At 38.5% G+C, this 15,444-nt stretch overlaps 1 long non-coding RNA gene and 1 pseudogene across 3 annotated transcripts in view; both read right to left on the bottom strand.

The window, feature by feature from the left end:
• The window catches only part of LOC140622241 (uncharacterized), a 111,560-nt gene that overhangs the window by 15,188 nt on the left and 80,928 nt on the right, over window positions 1-15,444 (bottom strand). The window contains exon 4 of one of the 3 annotated variants that reach the window (XR_012021990.1): window positions 11,924-12,014. The exons of the other annotated variants lie outside the window; for them this stretch is intronic. This is a non-coding gene — a long non-coding RNA (uncharacterized lncRNA). The remainder of the gene's footprint in view (window positions 1-11,923; window positions 12,015-15,444) is intronic. 3 annotated transcript variants of the gene reach the window in all.
• On the bottom strand, window positions 8,142-11,210 carry LOC140622239 (malate dehydrogenase, mitochondrial-like; annotated as a pseudogene).

Raw genomic sequence — 15,444 nt, 5'->3', positions numbered from 1 at the left:
CCCTACTTCACCAGTTGAGCACCTATAAGCCAGGGATGTCTCCCATTGTAGCAGACTTCTAAAAGTTCCGATTTGCACTCTGTTGCTTATAATACTTTGCAGTAGGTTCCTTAATCCTGCTCTCTCCCCACTACTGTATTGTCCAATATATCACCCCACATTCAAGTCTCTGCACCTCCTACCTTCCAAAATGTGGTTGCTTTTCAATTTATAGGATTGCAACATTTCTTTTCTCAGGTCTCCGATTGACTTTGCAGGTGTCAGAATGATTTGATAACTATCTAGCTGAATTCCAGGTACCAGACGAACTTAGGGTCCTCTACTCCTCTGCCCTCTTAACTCCTCAGACCTAAAATTTGTGTTTGACAGAATAAAAAACTATCACTGTAAAACATATTTTTTCTAATCTAAGTATGTTTACATAAGTATATGTTACCAAGGAATATGATAGTTGGCTATATTAATGTTAGGGTTCACAATTATATATATATATATAATATATATATATGCAAATAAAGCACAAGATTTCCATTTAAATTTGAGTTTCAGAAAAATAATGACTTTTTAGTATAAGTATGTTGGGTAGGTAACTACACTTCAACCTTACTAAGCTACGTTTTACTCTGATTTTTCTAATTGTGAAGAGGTGGTAATTCAAGACATGGAAGAAGCTGAAAGTTTTAGGGGTTTTTAAACTTTACTTTTATTACTCATTGTAGGTGAGGACAACATTTTCATTGACCCACTTATGGTTCCTAGCTGGAATGAAAATGAACCTACAAAGACAGGAGAAAAGCATTCAAATGTATTTAACAGAAGTTTTATATGACACAGGAGTCTTCCTTCATAGGGAAGTGAAGATCCAAAAAAAAGGGCTAATTCGAGTATTTGAATATTTTTATGGCAGGCTGATGAAAAGTGGGTAGTCCTGAAGAAATATGGTAGGTCAGAGTGTGGGGTAAATGTAGTAAACTATAGAAAACTTAGCAAGACCTATTCAGTCAGATTCTTTTCTGTGTCCCTTTGTCTTCAGAGATAAGAATGCTCCTTTCTGGTTATAGGGAGGGACTTCTCTCATGAGGGTGTTATGACCTGTTTCAGGAAAGAAGAGGTAGGTGGAGTGTCAAAGTAACTTTCCTGCTTCTACTGTTTTCTCAAACTCCTTCAATTTAAAATATTCAATATGCCAATGTATCATATTTTGGCATAATGTGTCCTGAACCCCATCACTACCCATGACAATGGTAAGCAATAATTACTACTTGCATTTCTGTATGAACACCAGCAGGCCCAAATTGCCCAGGAGGGAAGTGATCTGACCACATTACAACTTTTTTTGATGCAAGAATGGTGAGCCTGTGGTGACGTCCAATCACACCTGCTCATATCACTTTAGGCAGATTCAATTATGATAACCAATCACAACTTTCGATCTCTTTCAGGACACTGAAAGACACATCCCTCCCTCTTTCCTCATTAAAAACAAATAGCAAGCGTAACTCTTGGATATAGAAGGACACCTTACAGGAATTTCACAAATACGACATGTTTTCTTCCCTATAGCATTATCGTAATTTATCTTTTTGGACAGGTTCAGACCTTGGTTTGTTTAACAGTCCATTTACAGTTAATTCATCTTATTCTGTCAAAGGAAAAAGCCATAATGTGGTAAAGAAAGAGTGTTTCTTCTAACACCATGCAAGGGCATAATTGTGTGAATAAAGTAGACGGTAAAATTTTGGGAGAGTTTCAGAGGCGGAGTCAACAGTTTGATATGTGATTAAATAGGAGGAATAAATTGAGGCAGGTGTTGAGAATGATTCCCAGGCTTCTGGGGCTTATAGGTGGATGGTAGGGCCAGGAAAACTGGGGAGGAGAAGAGGGTTTGGCTTCTATGTAAAAGAGACTGTGTAGTAGAGGTGGGATATGAATTTTGTTGCTTTTCTCTCCTGCATATTCCCCTTCCCTTCAGGGACTTGTCCACAGTCTGAATAATTTTACTGAGCAAACTACTTTAAATGTTAGTTTATTTTCTGTTTTAAGAAGCCAGATACCTATCTATGTTATGCCATCAGAGCTTTTGATCCACCTAAGATGATCAGTGTTCCCATAATGAATTCCTATATATTCCAAACCAAAGCAAATAAACATGAAATTGTAATCACCCTGCTGAAAACCAACCTCATGCTTTGGAGCCAAAATATAACCAACACAAAGAATTTGGAATAAAGAAGAACAATAGCTTTGTTGCTTTGTAGGGTGAAGGAGGCTGCCGCAGGCCTTCTAAGCTGCAAGCTGGCTGAGAGGAAGGGGCTGGAGGGATGGAGGGAGAGGGGAGTGGGTAGAGGGAAATACAGTCTAGCTGGTTTTGACAGGAATTGTGTACTGTTGCTGGCCTTCTTTGTCTTGTCTTTAGGGTGGTAACAGAATCCTGGCACAAAAAGTTAGGAAGGGAGGAATGGAGGTTTACAGAAGAGAGGAAAAAGTAACTTAGTTTAAAACCAAGCCTCACTGAAGCATTAGTGCAGCCATTTTGCTTTTTGTTCAACTTTATGGATTTAAGCAATTTCAACCCTACTCAGCAGTTTTTGAGGTGAAATGCACAATTTCCTGTTAGGGTCTTTTGACATACCGAAAATAGCCTGGACATCCCCCTCCCTCCTCCCAATGTGCCTGAGTCATGATTAGTGCCCTATAAATAACTGCTGAGAAATAAATCTTTTTGTAGATTTCATTTAGCTCTAATGTACAATTCCAAGATTTACTAGAAGCTTTTCTTCTGAATCACCCACTAGTACCAAAATTGATTTTGATTAAGTAAGTAAGGTTTATTTTGGTTTTCTTACATAACTAATGTTGCCCAAATAATTGCAACCTTATCTATTAGAACAGCACTAGCAACAGAGCACTGTGTCGCAATTCAGTGTAAAATCTTTTGGCTTCCCACATGGAATAGGATCCAAACTCAATTTACAATCCTTGATGGTTTGGCTCATGTCTGCCCTTTCAATTAATTTAATCTATATTCCGTCCTCCAAAATATGTTCTGAGTGTACACCTCTGCCTGAAGAGCCAGTTTCTCTCCTTTTCATCTACGCATATTCTCACTTTACTCATATTGAAAGACGAAACTCGAATGTCACCACCCCTCAGGGTTTTTTTTTTTTTTAAGATTTACTTATTTATTTATTTATTTATTTATTTATTTATTTATTTATTTATTTATTTATTATAGACAGAGAGAGAGAGACAGAGACACAGGAGGAAGGAGAAGCAGGCTCCATGCAGGAGCCCGACGCGGACTCGATCCCGGGACTCCAGGATTGCGCCCTGGGCCAAAGGCAGGCGCTAAACCACTGAGCCACCCAGGGATCCCCACCCCTCAGGTTTTATTTGGAAATCCTCCAGCATCCAACATATAGCCTGCTCAAAGACGGAAGCAAATATTGTCTGCTAAAGAAGTGAGTTTTTTTTTTTTAATGTTTCATTCTAAAAACCTTACATTGGATTATCAACCAAAAATTCTTCTAGATTACAACTAATTTAGTCAATTAAAAAAAAAAAAGAAGGGCAGCCCGGGTGGCTCAGCGGTTTGGCGCCGCCTTCAGCCCAGGGCATGATCTTGGAGACCTGGCATCGAGTCCCACATCGGGCTCCCTGCATGGAGCCTGCTTCTCCCTCTGCCTGTGCCTCTGCCTCTCTCTCCCTCTCTCTCTCTCTCTCTCTCTCTCTTTCTGTGTGTGTCTCTCATGAATAAATAAAATCTTAAAAAAAAATAAAATAAATAAAAAATTTAAAAAAAGAAAAGACTGCTAGCATCCTTGAAAAGAAAATCTTTGATAATACCTTTTGGAAAATAAACACAGAATATATTCTTTTACTCCTATTTTCTTTAATCCGAAGTGTTTTTCATATACAATAACCATTTTCATGTAAACATGTCTTCAGAAACACTTGTTTTAAATCATTATCTTTTGTTATGACAATTGACCACTCAATTTAAATGATAAAGCTGCTGTACTCATTAAGGTTTCTACTACAGGAGAATACAAGTGGTAAGCTGCAAATCAGGGCTTTTCTCCCTGAATTCACATTTTGTTAAGGGTGGGGAGATGGTCAGTAAATAAATGGGTAAGTCATATAGCAAAGTAATCATGATCTACAGAAGCAGGGTCCATGCAGGGGGCCTGACCTGGGATTCGATCCCGGGTCTCCAGGATCACGCCCTGGGCATAAGGTGGCGCTACACCGCTTTGCCCCCCCCCCCCCCCCCCCCCGGGCAGCCCAAGAACGAATTCTTGAGACTTTTTCGTGAGACATTAGACTTTAGACTTTTATCTATGGTATATATTGAAAATACTAACGCCCAGTTTGACATTTGTGTTTTTTTTGTTTGTTTTTTTTGGTTTTTTTGTTTTGCTTATGATGAAGCCTTCCTAAACGGCTGATTCCAACATATCTTGTAGCTACATGACAAAAGATGAAAATAATCCAGGGTTAGGAAACTGGGGGTCTGCTCCTATTGGACTAGTCAATGGTGATTTTCAGCTTTGAGGAGAAAGAAAAAAACATACTAAAGGATCCCGTAGCTTTTCCTTTATCTTACAAAGGCTTTCCGTTTCAAAGTTTGTTCATCCTAGATGGTGGGTAGAACCAGAAGATATTTCAGGAAACCACCTTGTGGTCATCGTATACAAATAGGTTAAGTGTTGTTATACCCAAGGTTAGTTCTTACTTTTCAGTTGCAAAATAGTGGATTTCCAATTCTATCATGCCCTCTACATTTTTTCTGTATTAAAAGAGCTTTGCTTCCCCCCTTCCCCAGTTTCCTTTTTGTCTTCTTGTTTTTTTAATGAGTATCATTATGAATTTTCAGATTTTGTTTTTATTTACTCAATATGATATAATTTATTACCATCTGTAGTCCTTTTTGATGCTCAAATTGTCTCAGATTTGGCCAGTGGGAGTCTCCATAACCATTCCTGTAACCTTTGACCTATTTGACCTATTTCCAACAGCCTTTGAGTTCTTTCTTTTTCCCTTACACAAGATATTTCAGGCTCATCTTGTATTTTACCTGCCCCAGATCTGAACTGCCATTTCTCCAAGGAGTTCTGATTCCTTTCAATGAGGTATAATATTTAGAAGCCAAGATCTGGGCTTTAGGTGTACACATTGCTGCTGGGATGTCATTGCCTCTTGATCCTTTTAGTTTTCTGTTGGCATGTTCCTCTTTTTCATTCTTTAGTTTGGCTGAGTATTTCACTCTGGGAATACACCTGGTTTTTTTTTAAACCATTCTCCTAAGAACATTTAGGTTATTTCCAATATTTTGCTACTGCAAATAATGTCACAATGAATAAATAACCTTGCACATATGTTTTTTTCAGATCTATGGTTTGGTATCTTCAGGGACAATTCCAACCAGTGAGATTGCTACATTAAAAGGCAAATGCAAATGTAGCTTTGCTAGATGTTGCCAAATTCTTCTCAGAAGTCATACCATTTTGTATTTCCAGTAGTGGATGTTATTATCCTTTTTCCATAGTCTCACCAACAGAATTATAGAATATATTATCAAACTTACACATTTTTACAAACATAATGGGTGAGAAATGATATCTAAATGTAGTATTAATTTGCATTTCTCTAATAGCAAAGCTAAAGTTTTTTTCATTTGTTGAAGGATCACTTGAATATCATTTATTGTTAACTGTATGTCTTTTGTACATTTTTATATAGAGTTTTTGGCTTTTAAAAATTTTTAAGTATTATTTTATATTAAGAACATAACACCTTTCCTTATGATATACTTTGCAAATTATAAACTCCCAGTTTGGTATTTGTCTTCTGATTTTGTTTGTTTGCCACAATTTTTATTTTTATGTGGTTGAATTTATCAGTATTTCCTTTTATTGTGTCTGGATTTTGAGTCATAGTAGTACTATAGTACAAAAAACTACTATAAAGCTACTATAAATTTTAGCATTAATTTTTTCCCATCACAAATGGTTTGAAATCTACAAACTTATTTATTTTGATGTCTTCAACACATAATACTATAGTCATCAGTCGTCTCATGACTAAAAGTTTTTACACCTCTTTTTTCCTTCTTTGTGAAGAATTCATTTAGAATAACCTGATTCTGACATTTTAGAAAGCCATCTGACAGTATATATTGAGGCATAAAAATATTCATCCTTGAAATAGTATCCTAGGGAAAAAGTCCTAAACCCAGTATCTAATATAGTGACCGGTATTTATTATTCAGTCAATATTTGCCGAATAAAGGAATAAATATGGGGGAGAGGAAGTACACACATGAAGATGTTTATTGCTGAATTAGTTACATGAAAAATTGACTGCAATCTTAAAAACCAATAGTAGAGAAATAATTAAGCTATAATATATCTACTTCATTGAAAATGACATAACACTGAAAAATGATGGTTCTGAGACACATATAGTAATATGATAAAGACATATATGAATGTGCTTAAAGGTGAAAAAAGCAAATTACTAAATCATCAAAAATACCTATTAAATATATATGCACACTGAAGAAAAATAAAAACTGGAAGAAAATGTGGGAAAATGCTAACAGAGTTGTATTTTCCTATTTTCCAAACTTTCTATTTTTGATGAAAAACTAAAATGTGTTAAATAGCCATTCTCTCTGCTCCCTAGCTGTTCTTAGACTCCAAGTAGAGAGACTGGAAATCATTTTAGAATGAGAAGTAGGCCATGGCTTAAGAGAGAATTTAAACCTTTGCACAGAGGTACAGTGTGGAATTCTCACTAAACTACTGATGGCAGGAGCTTGATTGTATACAAAAGACCACTGTGAATGCCTAGCACAATTTTAGGTGGCTGGATGGCTTTGAGTCTCAGATATCTTCTCTGTAAATGAGGATAATGATGGTGCTAACCCATAGAGTTAATGTAAGGATTAAATGTGAACATGCACATGAAATGCTTAGAACAGATATCTTGGCCTACGTGAGTGCATGTTAGCTGTTTTGTTTTTTGCTTTCTAGGGTTTTTTCTTAAATTATGAAAACTTGGTTACAATGCCCTCGTGTGTCTGTTCATTGCAATATTTCTGGCCTTTAAAAGGATTTCTTATTACTTTAGATCAGTGCATTTGAAGTAACAGTTTTAGGGCCATCCATTATCCACTCATGTTGTGTATAGACTATGAAGATTAAATAGCTCTTTTGACAATAATGTTTTTTCCCTGAATATAAAAATAACACATATTCACTCTACAAAATTTGGAAAATTATGAGAGCTATGAAGAATTCTAGCCATAATGTAACCACTCAAACATTTTGGTCTGTATTATATTTTCTGTCTAGTTTATATATGTGTATATAGATATTTGGGCTTTATTTTTACCAATTAGGTTCAATCTTTCTACACAAGATTAAATTTTAAGATTACTGTAAAATGTTTCTTTTGTTTTAAAATGAGCAGAAAACTAACTGATAATAAAGCTTATCCCATGGTAAATAGAGGATGATATTTTCCCACTATAATCTCTCATGTTCCCCATCAATAAGCAACTACAGTAGATACATTGAACTTTAGTGGGAAAATGCTTTAAAGTGAAAGAAAATCCAACCTGATATAGAAATACAGTATCACTTACATATATCTTGAGGAGGAATGTATGAGAACCAGTTTATTGTACTAAGGAGGCTTTTTTTTTTTTTTAAGATTTTATTTATTCATGAGAGACACACAAAGAGAGAGGCAGAGACACAGGCAGAGGGAGAAGCAGGCTCCATGCAGGGAGCCCGATGTGGGACTCCATCCTGGGTCTCCAGGATCATGGGCTGGGCTGATGGTGGTGCTAAACCGCTGAGCCACCCAGGCTGCCCGTCTTCTTTAATATAATAATGAGTATGAACTACCCTTTTATATAGCTTTCACTTTTGAGGCATGTAAATTTTCTACAAATTAAAAAATTAATATTAACACAAAAAGTTAAACAAGAGCCAAAGCTTAAAATTGAATACAAATAGCAAAATCAGCCTAAAATCAACATCATATTTACAATATAACCACACAAAAGATCAACTCAAAAAACTTTTGAACACAACACTCTGAATCAGGATATAAAGAAAGAAAAAGAAGTCTTGAACTTTCCTGAGTGAGTTTATTAGAGATAGTTAATATTGGTATAGTGATTCTGAAAATATTTTGTTGTGTTGTAGCAGAAAGCAGATGAATAAATATACTGGTGCTTTTTGGAGCCAGATTTTTTTGTAGGATAAGGGATACAAATAAGAATGAGGAAGATAAAGAAAAATCCTATAGTGTGGATTCAATTTGGAAGTATCAGTATTATTTAAAAAATATATATATTTCCTACTTTTTCTACTGAATGGGCCTGTAAACAATGACACTCCAGTAACAGTAAACACAGTTAGCTTCATTTTTTTTTTTTTTTTAAGAAAATGGAAGCCTGCTTTTATTGATGCACACATCGACGGACCTGTAATTGGAAGGGGTGGTGACGTTAACATGACACTCGTGGTTAACACAACTGAAACATGAGGGCAGGAGGTGGCTTTGCAGGGACATGATGCCTTCATAAGTTAGGGAAACGGACTGCTAGCTGGCTGCCCTTTCATTTCATGTTCTTCACAAACTCCTCTCCCTTTTTGATGGAGGCCTTCAGCTCAGAGATGGCTTCTGCTATCATCTTCTCTTCAAAAGGCGAGATTTTGCCAATGCCTAGATTCTTCTCGATGCCCTTTTTCCCCAGCAGTAACGGTGTGGAGAAATAGGCACAGTCTGCTTCCTGGGATTTAACAAAGGAACATTCGACACCTTCCTTCCCGTTCATCGCATCCACAAGGGAGAAGGGAGAAGACAAGGGAGAAGACAAACCGGGCTCCAGCGTATGCCATGGACCGGGTGGCAGAGCCTGCTCCAGCTTTGGCCTTCACCACCTGCGCCGGCCTCCTGGATCCGCCCAGTGATCGCTGTCAGCCGGGCCTGGGGAAGGTCCACCTTGGGGGTGCACTGAGAGATCAGGGAGATGATGGTCTTCCCGGCATGACCGCCAATGACAGGAACATTGGCGCAGGATCTAAACCCTTTAGTTCTGCAATGAAAGTGTTGGCCCTGACAATGTCCAGGGTCGTCACCCCAAAGATTTTATTGGGGTCGTAAGCTCCGTGTTTCTTGAAAACCTCCGTTGCAATTGGGATGGAGTTGACCGGATTTGAAATGAGCAGATCATGGCCTCGGGGCCACGCTGGGCGCAGGCCGCAGTCAGGGTGGCCCCAATTGAGGCACTGGTGCCGAACAGGGCATCCCGTGTCATGCCTGGTTTTCTTGGGACTCCGGCTGGAATAACCACCACCACATCGCAGCCTTTGAGGCAACCCGGCAGCTGCTCAGGTCCGAGGTGGCCTTTGGTTGCTCTGGTCTCGACGTGGCTCAGATCTGCGGCCACTCCGGTGTATGGGCAATATCCAGAGGGTCAGGAGGCTCACTAAGGGGCTGTTCTTGAGAAGCCGCGCAAGGGGCTGCCCGATTCCTCCGGAAGCCCCAAGCACAGCTGCTTTAGCATTGTTCTGGGATGGTTGGTTGGAGCGGGCGGGGAGCCCAAGAGCAGGCACCGGCGGCTGGCAGGTGACACCAACGACCTCCACGCTGCCCATTATTTGATTTCTAAATACCATTCCCCAGTGAAAGGAACCAGGGCTCCTGAGAAACAGTTAATTCCAGGTCTGAGGCAGCTAAGTAGGGGAAGTACAAAGTGACTCAGCGGTCTTTTAAACAAGGAAGTACTAAAGACTAATAGGAACATAGCAATAGAATATAGGAACTAGCTCTTCTTCTGGGCAAATTTAGGACAATTGGAGCATCAAAAGGAATAATAAAGAGAAATAGATTATACCAGTGTAAATAACAACAGAAATGCCAGGAACTTCCTCTGCCCCTCAGATACTGATTAATAAATAGGTCCTGGTGGAGTTTGAGAATTTACATTTCTAAGCAGCTTACAGGTGATGGTGAGGCTACTGATCCAGGGACTTTAGTTTATAAAACGTTTTATAATTCCAGTGCTACTCAAATTCCAGTGCTACTCCTCTCTTCAAACTCAAGTGAAGAGAGAGAAAGATTGATAATGGAGAAGGAGGATAAAAGAAAAACCTCTTCTTTACAGAATAATGCCAGCTAATAGATGTACAAAGAGAATCACCATTTTGCACTGCCCAGTGTAGTAACCGAGTCAGGAAAAGATCATCAATGGATGCTAAAAGCATTAAGAGAAAGGCTTGGGGAACTGGATATTCACACAGTCTCAAAATATACCTCTCATATGAAATTACTTATTAAGAACAGAGGGGAAAGTTATATTTTTACCTTCGGAAAATCTAGTAGATACTATCATAAAGGAAGTAATCAAATTTAGCGTCATCAATAATGGGACAAACTGACATTATGTGTTTCCTAATGGATACAGTGGGAAGTACATCAGCTGGGCAATATTCTTGCCAAAAGTGTTTAACTGAGCTTAATTCTGAAGGAACAATCAGACAAATCAGACTGTGGGACATTTTTTTTAAGATTTTGTTTACTTATTTATTTTAGAGAAGGGGGAGGGGCAGAGAAGACACATCAGAAAATCTCAAGCAGGCTCTGTAATGAGCACGAGCCCAACACAAGGCTCAATCTCACAACCCTGAGATCATGACCTGAGTTGAGACCAAGAGTTGAACACTTAACCAACTAAGCCACTCAGGTGACCCTAGACTGTAGGACATTTAAATGATCTGGCCTGGAGTCGTAAAAGATTTTTAGATCATGAAGAACTAGCAAAAGGTACTAAAAAAGTGACATAATCAAATGCAGTAGATCTTGGATAAAATCAGTTCTATAAGTTCTACTTAGGGGGAAATTTGATGATGGACTATTAGATGATATTTAGTTAATGCTTAAACTTTTGTTTGTAATAATGGTATAGTTATATGAGAGAAGGTCTATTTTAAAGAGATAGATGACAGGGATCCCTGGGTGGCGCAGATCCCATGTCGGGCTCCCGGTGCATGGAGCCTGCTTCTCCCTCTGCCTATGTCTCTGCCTCTCTCTCTGTGTGTGACTATCGTAAATAAATAAAAAAAAATTATAAAGAGATAGATGACAAAGCATTTATGAACTGTCAGGATGATTGTAATTGTGTGTGTGTGTGTGTGTGTGTGTGTGTGTGCGTGTGTTTAGAGAGAGGATGAGATGGAGAAAGAGCCCAGGCATGGCAAAAATTGTTATAACCGGTGAATTTAGGTGAAAATACACCTGTGTTAATTTTACTTTTCTTTCAAGTTTTCTGAAGACTTGAAAAATTTCAAAATAAAAATTTGAGGAAAATTTAAATTTCCCTGTCCTATCCTGTTCCGGGATGAGTCAAATGAAGGTCCTAGAATGAGCAGGAAGACTGGGAAAAGGGGATTTATGAGGAAAAGAAGCCTGGGAAAAAGAGAGTTTGGGGACGCATGGGAGAAGCAAGAAGCAGGAGCCTAGTTTAAGGTAATTAACAGTGGTGGCTGTAACAACTTCCAAGTCTCCATGGTTTAACACAGTAAAAGTTTATTTCTTGTGCAAATCTCATTGTAATCTGAGATCAGAGAGGTGAAGTAAACTGCCTAAAAGCCAAAACATGTGATAAACCAGAATTCCCACCTAGTCGTGGTTCCAAAGTCTATGCTCATTTCCAGTCCAGCACACTGCCCCTAAGGATCCCGAGGTTAGAATGATTGTCCTAGGTCCAAATCTGCTATTCTATTATCTCTCCATGATTGGATCCATATTCCATCTTGAGACATAGCCTAAGGCCCTGACCGGATCTCACTTATGGTTCAGACCATTCATTCATTAGTTCATTCTACAAATACCTTTTAAATACCTTTTGTGTCCTGAACATCACTATTTCTGGACCTGGATCCATTGTAGGATACAACAGCAGACAAAGTCTCTGCTCCCATGGAGTTTACTTTCTAGGGAGTGAAAGAATAAGTAAATGAGTAAATGTTATACTTTAAAGCCATGATAAATTCTGTGTAAAATAATGAAGCAGGGCAAGGGGTAGGGAGTGGCAGGGATGAGGAGGTTTGTTTAGATACAGATTCAGGGAATGCCTGCACATATTTGGTTGGAGACCAGAAAGCTATGAAGCTGTGAACCATTTGAAGACCTGAGGAAAGCATATTGTGAGCCAGGGAAAGCGCAAGTTTAAGAGCCCCAAGGCTATAACAAATTAGGAGTGATAGAGGGAAGTTGAGGGAAGTATGGCTATCCTGGGAGAAATAGGAGGAAGGTACCAGAATGGGGTAAGAAGTGAATAGAGGTTTGTAAGGCGAGGGCAGTGAAGTGATCTGATTGTCATTTTCAGACCTCTCCTGTGAAGAATGTAGCCACCCAGGTGAGACTTGGTGGTGGCCTTGTGGCACTGATGGCGATTGAGAAGTGGCCAGAAGGGAGATGTATTTTGAAGGGACAGCTGACAGAATTTGCAGATAAATAGAAGACATGAGGGAAAAGGGAAGATGGCTCCTGGGTTTTTGGCCTAAGAAGTACACTGGCCAGTCCTATTTGACTTCTAGAAACCAACAAACTTAATGGTAAAAGTAAGTGTGCCACATTATTGTTAAATTCATTGTATGATAATAATTATATATATTTTTTAAATCTTGGATATCAGAGGACCAGGCTCAATAACTGCCTAATCAGTTCTTCGTATCTTTAAAATGGTGTTGATAATATTCATCTTGCCACCCCATAAGATGTTGCGAGAACAGCATGAGGTGTTGTTTGTGAAAATACTACTCATGGTTGTCATCTAATAACTCAGTTTTGTGTGGCACTTTCAAGGTAAAATGCACTTTCTCGGGCTTGAAATGGTTTAATCTGTTAATAGTCAACACTACGCTAAACATCTGGTGGACTGAAGCCCCTGAGACAGTACGTCCTCAATTATTTTAAATACTCACTAGCACTACCAAAAGAGAAGTCTCTGTCCTTTGCCTCTTTCTCTCTCATTCTCTCATTTTGTCTCTCTCCCTCTCTCTCCTTCACTCTAGAGAGCTCATGCATACAAAAACAGGCCAACCCTTTGAGAAGCATGACAGACATACTGTTTCTTGGGTGGTTCTTTGACATACTCAAAACACAGAAGCCTCTGCAGATTGTCCCTCAGTGCCACCTATAAGGTACAAGAACTTAAGGTCTCTATCTGAAATTACCAGTCTTCCTTGTTTTGGCAAAACTCATATTGTTCATTATCAGAACATGGTGATGTTCACATTTTTAAATTGACCAATTAATTTTAATATGTATTAGCCATTGCTGCTGCTTTGTCATTTTTTAAAAAATATTTATTTATTTATTTATTCAGAGAGAGAGAGAGGCGCAGAGACACAGGCAGAGGGAGAAGCAGGCTCCATGCAGGGAGCCCAACGTGGGACTAGATCCTGGGTCTCCAGGATCACACCCCAGGCTGCAGGCGGCGCTAAACCGCTGCACCACCTGGGCTGCCCTATTTGTCATTTTTTTATTTCACCTGGGAATACTTAGAAAATCAGATACAAATATTTAACTGATATTTACCATTCAGATGTTTAAAACATTTCAGAAGTGATGTGCTTTTGTTTGCTACAGATCCATGGCAGTATGCTATTTTGATAAATTAAAAGTTTTGGCTTGTTACATTGAGATAACAGAGAATAAGATGTATGACAGTAATAAATATCAAGGCATGAATATTCACAGCCTCTTTCCTCTCACCTGTTAAGGAATATCTTGCTGTTGTGCACCTTATCTTTTCCCCTACCCTCAATTTTGAGCTTTTTTAGGTGGATCAGAATGAAGAGTGTATAGGTATTGTTTGTATGTGTGTTGGAGGGTAAGAAGAGCATGCTAGGGAGAGCAAGAGGGAAATGCCAAAGAAAGGAAAGATTGGTAAAATGTACGTTAAAAAGAAAGCAAGTGACTGATGGAAGAAAATAGATTGGATCCCAGAGAAGAAGGGGGAAAAGCATGGGAATGTTCAAGTTTCTCAGACAAGATTACTAGAGATTTTGAGGAATAACTGCTTTTCAGGGGAGAGGTTGAAATGACAGAGGAAAAGCTACTTTGTAAGTTTTGTTTTTACATTAAGAATGTGTCTGCCTGCCAGGTACACCCACTACACACAGCTCTTAGAGCTTTCTGAAGTGAAAATTTTAATAGGTTTTTATATTTTGGGGGGCTGTTTTTTCTGAATTTTATACTATGTTAAGACTAGACCACAAAGGCCACAAAGGCTTCACATAATTCAAACTACCAAAATACCACCAGGTGATGTTTTCTATTCAGACATTTTCTAAAGACATAAGTTAGTGACTCCTCATTTTAAGATTTTTAGGATTTTTTTTTTATCCACATAGGGGAAATGGTAAGGGAAGATGCATTTTTTTTAAAAGAGGCATATTTGTGGTTTTAATAATTTTATGGAACTTAGGAAAAACTCTACTACAAAGTATTTAACATTGACGCTGTGCTGAGATCTTCCTGAAATCAGAAACGTTTCAGCATGTTTCTTACATCTCTGTATTGCACTTAATTTATTCTGTCTGGCTTGTTTTTTCAAAGAAACTTTTTCTTTTAAGATTTATTTATTTGTTGGGGAGGTGGGTAGGGAGAAGCAGAGGGAGAGAGAGAGAAAGAGAGAGAGAGAGAATGAATCTCAAGTAGATTCCCTGCTGAGTGCAGATCCTGATGCAGGGCTTGATCTCATGACCCTGACATCATGATCTGAGCTGAAATCAAGAGTCAGACCCTTAACCCACTGAGCCACCCAGGCACCTCTCAAACAACTTTCTTTTTTAAAAAAAATATTTTATTTATTCATGAGGGACACAGAGAGAGAGGCAGAGACATAGGAAGAAGGAGAAGCAGGCTCCCTGTGGGACTCAGTCCCAGGAAGCCAGGATCATGACCTGAGCCCAAGGCAGATGCTCAACCATTGAACCACACAGGCACCCCTCACAGAACCTTTTATGTTGGCCTGCATTTGCTTTTCCCCCAGCTTTATTATTATAATTGACCAAATTGTAATATATATTACATATATAATATATTAAAGTGTTCAGTGTGATGATTTGATATACATATACATTGTAAAACAAATTCCCACAGTTAACACATCCTCCGTACTTGTTTTTTTAATGAGAATGCTTAAGATTTACTCTCTTAGCAAATTTCTAGTATACAATACAGTAATATTAACTATAGTCAGCATGCTGTACATTAGATCCTCAAAATTTACTCATCTTATAATTAAAAGTCTGTGCCATATTACACGTCTCCCCATCCTCTGCTTCCCCATCCACAGCCTCTGTTAACCATTAATCTATATTCTGTTTCTGTTAGTTTTTTTTTAATTACCTA

The sequence above is a fragment of the Canis lupus genome, chromosome 31, assembly GCF_048164855.1.
Source record: "Canis lupus baileyi chromosome 31, mCanLup2.hap1, whole genome shotgun sequence".
In the NCBI taxonomy this organism is placed as follows: domain Eukaryota; kingdom Metazoa; phylum Chordata; class Mammalia; order Carnivora; family Canidae; genus Canis; species Canis lupus.
This window is presented reverse-complemented; position numbering and strand designations above follow the sequence as displayed.